We start from the raw sequence: 8,197 nt of genomic DNA, 5'->3' as shown, positions 1-8,197 counted from the left end.
GGTTTAATTGTTATTAAAGACTCCTTTTAACCCTTGTTTTCTGGTTCGTTCATTCATTTAAACTCCAGCCTTTCTGGAGCGTTCAGTTCTACAAAGGCTGATCAGCGTCGACTCCATCAACTCCATTTTAATCCAGCAGCACGAAGGTTAGAATCACCAGTTAACTAAACCATACTAACTGCATGTCTTTGGACTGTGGGAGGAAGCTGGAGTACTCGGAGAGAACCCAACAAACACAGAGAGAACATACAAACTCCACACAGAAAGGTCTGGTGGAGTCGAACCCGGGACCTTTGAGACAGTCCCCCCTGTTTTGTCCTTAATAGATAATAAATCAAAATCAGAAAGAGTTTATTAATCCTGAAGGAAATTATGGAGACCTGTAACCTTAGCAAGTTTTATAGTTTACCTTTAAAAGACAAAAATGAATTATTCAGCTGTAACTTCACAGGAACAAAATGCAGGTGGAAATAACTGAAGATATGAAAATGTAACCTGTGATGTGTGATGTTGGACATCTTTCATTCAAATGTTGCTCAAGATCATTTAATGACTATATTTAAACATGTGAAGCTAATTTCAACATGAAGGAGCAAACATCCATGTAGTTGCATGAACTTCCCATTGGTATGTGTCAGTATCTGCTGTGTGCCACCATCGCTGGCCCTGCACCTCCTGCATAAGAAGTGACAGGCTGCTTCAATCCTGCAGGTACAAAATGATTTTTTCATTTTCCAGGTGGTGACTATGACGACTAAGAAGCTGCTCACTTAGATGAATTCAAGTCACTGATTGAATAGCAGAAAGATTCACTCCTCATCTCAAGTAGCAAACTGAAAGCAGCAAACACTCAGGATGTAGTGAATGTGATGATGGAGAAGTACAGCTGAGAGTGTGTGGAGGTGACCAGAAAGGCTTTAATGAAGATGAGCAGAATCTGGTGCAGAGATTATCAGGTATCACCTCAGGAACCAGATACAAGTCAAAAACAAATAAATATGTAAAAAAAAATACTTTGAGTTGATCATGTTTATTTGAAACATACATCAGCTGAGTATTTTAATATTTTAGTCAGATCAGAACAAATACATCTAAAACCATTTAATGTGATCTTCAAGTAGTAATCTGTATGTCAACAAGGAGAAGACACGAAAAGCAGTTTAGAGCTTGTGGGTTGTGGCAGAATGACGGTAAATTAATTATTTATTGTCATGTCCATGGCTCTGTGTCCGGGGAGTGTTTGGGTTGCCCTGGGGGCCACACCCTCGGGTTGGGCCGTCATCATCGAATCTGCATTGCATTCCAGGCAATTACCGAGAGGACTGCTTAACTCAGCACAGACGGCTGCTCCATGCCAGTCTATTAGTCAACCCTTTAATTCCTGTTTCAGCCTTCAGTCTGCAGCAGGACACTTTGAATGCAGAGTCTCGGGCTTGCGCTGGGTCTGTAAGGGAAAGACCAGCTTTCAGTACCAGTTTAGATCTTGGGAGGGACACATGGAGAGGATGGAGAGCAGACAATACATGCCTGCAGGTCCTCTGATGGACGTCACAGTCACTGCTGGGAAGTTAAATGAAGTTCACCTGCCACACTGGATCTGCATCGGTAAGAGGACATGAAGGAAGAATTTCAGATGTTTTTTTTGTTTTTTGTTTTTTTGTTTTTGTTTTTTTTTTTTTGTCTGTCCCATTTGGTTCTTTAGCCGTCAGAATTGTTGTCTGAAGACCAACAAGGATACCAAATGGATTTATTTTGCCAAATGGATCATCATGGCATTGCCGTATTGGTCCATTTGATCAAACTTTGTTGTTATTATTTATTTTATTTTCAGTTGTTACAGATGGGACAGACATGACTGGGGGATAGGAAAGGGAGAAAGAAAGAGAGGAAGGAAAAGAAAAACAGAAGGAAAAGGGACAGTGAGAAAGGGCACTTACAAAGACAAAGAGAAAAAAAATCTCCTGGATCACCTGTTGAGAGAAAAAGAAGAAAACAAGCAAAAAAAAAAAAAAAAAAACCAAACCAAAACACAAACACAACACCATCACGTTAATCTAGCTAAGTGTGAACAGCAGTAAATACTAAATATTGAAAGTTGTTGTGCAGCACGCAGGACAGACAGCGCTCAATGTGCTTTGAAGTAGCAGCTAAGAAAGGTGTAGTTTATGTCTACGAACAGTGAACACCCGTGTGCACACCTGTGTGGATCAGCGCGCTTGTATACAAAAGGTTTCCCCATGTAACGGTCTGCTAGAGAGTGTCGAGGCCCATAGCCCCGTCCCCCAGGGCATGAAGCAGGCATGCCCTGGGGCAGAATTTCAGATGTTTGACATGTCTGACAGTGAGCGCACAAACTGTTATAAACTGTTCTTCTCACCATGTTTGTGTTGTTGTGTTCTCCTGCAGATGACATCCCTGACATATTGGACATGTTTGCAGTCGTTCACATAGATGACTGTGGAGATGTTGTGGAAAAAGTGTCTGAGGTCACACCAACACATGTCAAGTTAACTGAACCAAATTTCTCATTATTAGCGGCTCTGATACGTCTCATATTTCCTCCAAAAATCAGCTGTTACATGTTGATGTACTATCAACCCAACACATCATTCCTCAAACTCCACGTCTATCTGATCCGACAGGATCCTGCTCTGGAACAGGTAACTGAACATCTTAATGATGTAAATGTGAAACAGGACATGATTCAAAGCATTAGGTACAGGACGGGCAAAGGGAAAACACATCAAGTTCATTGTGTTTATACTGAAAATAAAAAAATAAAACAACTTAAGATTAAGATTGAGACAGGACACTGATCAATAGTTTGCATCATAATGACTTTGATGAGTGAAACATGATAAATAGATAAGATAAAAATTACACTCGTTATTATCCTGAAAGTTCCCAAATCGCTCGTGGAGTTATGTTAGTGACTTTCAATTCAACATTTATTTGTACTTGTTGGCTGCTCTTCCTGTTTACTCTTTACTCTTCTGTTATTATCAGGATTTCTCAGTGTTTCCTTTTCATTCTGTGATTAACAGGATTTTTCTGTTTGATCCTGATACAAACCATCTGGCAAAAGTGTTGCTTGATCATTAATGTACTTTAAAACACAGATGACAATGTTGCTTTAAACATCCATGTAAAACTTTTTTTAAACAGATAATGGACAAGAAAGAATCCCAAAGCCACACCCAGACAAGTACATGCAAACTGAGCGTGCTTTCAGCCTCAGAGGTGACATGGAAACAGCAGAGATTCAACCAAAGGTACAGTTTGTGAAATTTGTGCTGGATGGAAACCTGCTGAGAAAACACGACTTCTGACCCAGCTCATGATTTTTAGCCAGAGATTCCTCTGCAGTGAAAGATCCACATGCTGTGACACTTTCACATCTTTTAACAAAATTTTCAGAACAATGTCAGAACAGAATCCTGAAAGACTTAGAGGGATGAAAAAGAAAAGCAGATAACATATGTATTTATTACAGACACAAACACTTGTTCAGGATTAGATCATTAAATAAAACTCTGTTATAGTTTCATGCAGCAGCATGTGGAAAATCAGCTCATAAATAATATTACATAGTAACCTTACTGTCAGAGGTAAATTGGTAAATGGCCTGCATTTGTATAGCGCTTTACTCAGTCCCTAAGGACCCCAAAGCGCTTCACACTACATTCAGTCATTCACCCATTCACACACACATTCACACACTGGTGACGGCAAGCTACATTGTAGCCACAGCTGCCCTGGGGCGCACTGACATAGGCGCCCCAGGGCAGGTGTGTGTGTGTGTGTGTGTGTGTGTGTGTCTGTGTGTCTGTGTGTGTGTCTGTGTGTGTGTGTCTGTGTTTAAACACAGGAGTTAACCTTCAGATATAACAGTATGAACGTCTATGAAGTGTTCATCCAGGCAGACAGTTCCACCTTACACTCCTACACTCAAATGATGGTGATCCAGTGGATGGACCAGTTTGGATATGCAAGATTCAAAAAGGTCAGTGTTCATTAACAACACAATCTACACTGTCATGATATGCAATCTGTTTTATTTCATAAAGTGAAGTAAAAATGAAAGTGAGTTGTCACTTTGCATGTGCCACAAACTAACAATGGACAACAATGTACTTATTTATGAGTTTAGTTGCTATTAAAGATAATTACATTGTGGCCATTGGAACAAACAGATCAACAGACCACTTCATGTGCTGCCTTGATTTTATTCAGCAGCTGATATTAAGCCGTTTGTGGTAAATACAGCATGATAATGATAATAATCCTATTTTGACTTTCTTTTGATTACAGATGACCATCCATTGTCAGGTCACACTGAAGGTAGGAAAATCACACATAGCTTATAGAGAACGTTTGGATTTCATTCATTAAAGTAGAGTAGAGTAGAATAATATTTGACATATATGTAGTATTTGTGCGCTTTGGTAGAACTGCTGAAATATTCCTGTCATTACTGAGTCCCAACTCATCAAAGGCTGCTTCGGCCAAAGCAAAGTTAAGGACTCAGATGAAAAATGAGAGAGACAGCATTAAAAGTTTCAGAGTCTTTCTCATACCTAGATTATTCAATAAATGTGGGTCACTGGGAAACAGGACCTTATTGCTTGGTCCACAGGGAGGAGAGGGGAGGACTAGATAAAGACAAGTTTGATCTGAGACACGTGTGAGGTTGGATGAATTCTGAAATATGCAAGGAGTCTCAACCAGACAGCAGAAGGACTGATCACTGCCTCAATCTTATAAAGGCCATTATAGCCTGGGTCAAGGTTTTTTGAACAGAGACCTGGACATAGGCAGATAAACCTAGCAGTGTGTACCCAGTGGCTCACAGGCTGAAGAGGGATCATACGGACAGTTGCAGGAACCATTGGTAGGATTCGTCTTTGATTAAAGAGTTTATTTAATGTTTTCCAAGTCCCAGGTTATCCACCATTGATCATGACCATCACTGATCAGTGGTCATTAATGATCATGTAACTGACCTCACAGTCCATTGTTCCCCAGTGGCAATAGTTTCAGTCATTATGCAAATGTACTGTGAAACCTGAATCAGCTGAGACTGAAGAAGTCACCTGGATGAGTGAAGAAATGTTTCTTCCACTGCAAACACTACGTCCAGATGAACAACTTTCTGTGATTTTGAGATAAAGATGCAAGTTTAAAGAACCAGAAAAAAACATGACGAAACAACATGTTGGAGCCACTTAACAAAAGCAAGTTATCTGGCAAAGACTGGAGACTCCAACTGGTTTTTGATTGCATCTAATAAGTGAGAGTGGGGCTGGCTGTCAAGTGTCAAGGGAGGAGGGAGCCTGCCAGTCCCACAACCTGGACTCAAGAGGTACTAAAAACAAACCAAAATAAGACAGCACAGAAAATGGAAAGAACTGAGTCCAGAACAGTTCATATGATACAGTTTTATGTGTTTATGTTCAGTTTAGAAGCTCATCTAAAATGATGACTGCAGCTTCATGTTTGTCTTGATACTTGTTCAATCATTAAGATAAGGAAATCCCATAAAGTTGAGTCTGTTCATCTGGATGGTGTGTTTTCTGGAAAAAAAAAATCTTAATTTGATCAATACCTTGATTGCTGATTGGTGGCAAAGTGTCTTACATTTTCATGCAAAGTCTGGTTCTGGGTCTTTTTATAGTTCCTTCCTGTTCAGAGAAACACTCTGTAGATGACCATCTGTCTGCACAGGGAGGGAAAGTAAGTAACATCAATTTATTCTAACTTTACACAAAAAGGCTTCATTTAATCACCCTGCACTTTAAAATGCAATATTTTAAACTGTAAATGTTAAAATAAATTGATTAAGTTGAATGGTTTCACTCTCAATAATCAGTTATCCACTGATCGTTAATATTTAATTGTATCCCTTTATCAGGCATCGTTCAAGTCAGACAGAAAGAGGCACTTTGGAATGTCGAAAGATCTGGAAGTGAAAGATCCTAAAAAGTTCAAGGAGCTCCCGAGGGTCCGTGAAGCTGAGGCAAGAATGCCAAAGGTCTGTCTGCACAGCAAAGCTTTCATTTACTAAGATGTAGGCTGATGAGTCAGTAATTTAAACTGATTATGAAACTCCTCACAAGTAATTTGGGCTTTATTTGTGGATAACTGATTAATATCAACCTGTATTTCTTTTGCTTCTTATTTTCAGATATTAACAGTCCACTCAGACAGAGAGAGACTTTTGGGGATGTTGGAAGATCTGAAACAGGAGGAACTTGAAAGGTTCAAGTGGTTCCTGCGGGACAGTGATGGTTTGGTGGAGTTCCAACCCATCCCAGAGAGCAAACTGGAGAAGACCAGCACCTGTGACCTGGTGGATCTGATGTTCGGGGCCTACACTCAACATACTGTGGAGGTGACCAAGAACGTTTTTAGGAAAATTAACAGGAATGATCTGGTGAAGAAGTTGTCAGACACGAGCTCATGATTCAAAGGTAAGAAAATAAATGGCATTTTTTTAAATGTATATTTATCTGTATTTATCTTTTAAGTTTTTACTTTGAAAATGTTTGTATGTATATTGTCTTTTTAATCAAAATTTCATTTTGATTGTCAAACATGTACCTTATGAATTCATTTTAAATACAGTGCATGATTGTAGCAAAAACAGCACTTTGATGTTAAATGACAGGAAACTCAATTGCATCATGGGAATCCCCGGCAGCCTACGCGTATTGCAGCATAACTAAGAAAGGATTCAGGGTCACCTGATCCAGCCCTAACTATATGCTTTAGCAAAAAGGAAAATCTGAATCTTAAAAGTAGAGATAGTGTCTGTCTCCTGAATCCAAACTGGAAGCTGGTTCCACAGAAGAGGGGCCTGAAAACTGAAGGCTCTGCCTCCCATTCTACTTTTAAATACTCTTGAGTTTTCCTGTTAGGGTGGACAAGGCTAAGCATCAGGCCTTCAAATAAATTAAAAGTCTGTCTGGGTCTTTCATTGATTAATAGGCTGGGGTGGAAAATTGCTGCCACACCGCCCCCTCGGCCTGTGCTTCGAGGTTTCTGGTAGTTAGAATGACTCGGGGGTGTTGATTCATTTAAACTAACATAATCATCCTGCTGTAACCAGGTTTCTGTAAGGCAGAGAAATTTGACCTAACCCTTAGTAAACCTAAGTTAGTAACCCGGGGCCTAAGTTAGTTAGTTAGTAAACCTAACCTTAATTGAGACTTTGTAACAGAGAGACCTAATATTTAATAATCCACATTTCACTGTTTTACTCTGTGGTGCTGTTGAGGATAGTGTATTCCTCTTTCTTTGCTATGTTTTTTTTTTATGTTAAAGTTGTTTGTTGCTGGTGTTCAGTTTGTTTTTTGTCTGTTTGGGAGCTGACACAGTCTCAATGGAGATGGGTTTTTGGGGGGGTAGCAGGAGGAGAGAAGCTGCAGAGAGGCGTGTAAGACTGCAACTCTGCTTCCTGGTCCCAACTCTGGATAGTCATATTTTGGGGGGTTTTTATAAATTGGTCCATATTTCTAGAAATGAGAGCTGCTCCATCCAAAGTGGGATGGATGCTGTCTCTCCTAACAAGACCAGGTTTCCTCCAGAAGGTTTGCCAGTTATCTATGAAGCCCACATCGTTTCTGGGACACCACTCAGACAGCCAGCAATTTAAGGAGAGCAGCGTGCAACAGAATTAGGCAATGATGTTTTTCTTAAAAAAACAAAGCCTGAATAAGTTTTCTTTGGTGAACATCCTCTATGATTAAAAGAGAACAATGTATTTTAAGGCCAGTGTGTGCTGTATTTTGTGCTGTTGTCTTTATTCTCTCTCTTCATGTGTTCACAGGCTCACACCAACATTATGCTGAGATCAGGACTCTGTGTGGGTCTGACCATCCGCTACAGGACTCTTTGTCTTTATGTCTGATGGATGATGGAATAGAAGCTGCACTGTAGAGAAGTGTGATGCCCTACAAAGAGTGGTGAGGGGATAGCGACCCCAACGCTTCAACGGCATTTTATCTATTTTAGCATTATTCTGCTTCCAAACACACGGTCCTATGTTTTTGCGTTTGCACACATCTATAATATGGCATCATGCTGTTTGTTTTTTAAATCTTGATCTGCTAATCTGGAGTGCAGCAACAAGTTCTTCACTTTTTACTTTAGTAAATTTATAGCATGACATTAAAGCTGCATCAGGATCTAACCCTGT

The sequence above is a fragment of the Oreochromis aureus genome, linkage group 11 (assembly GCF_013358895.1).
Source record: "Oreochromis aureus strain Israel breed Guangdong linkage group 11, ZZ_aureus, whole genome shotgun sequence".
Classification (NCBI taxonomy): Eukaryota; Metazoa; Chordata; class Actinopteri; order Cichliformes; family Cichlidae; genus Oreochromis; species Oreochromis aureus.
This window is presented reverse-complemented; position numbering follows the sequence as displayed.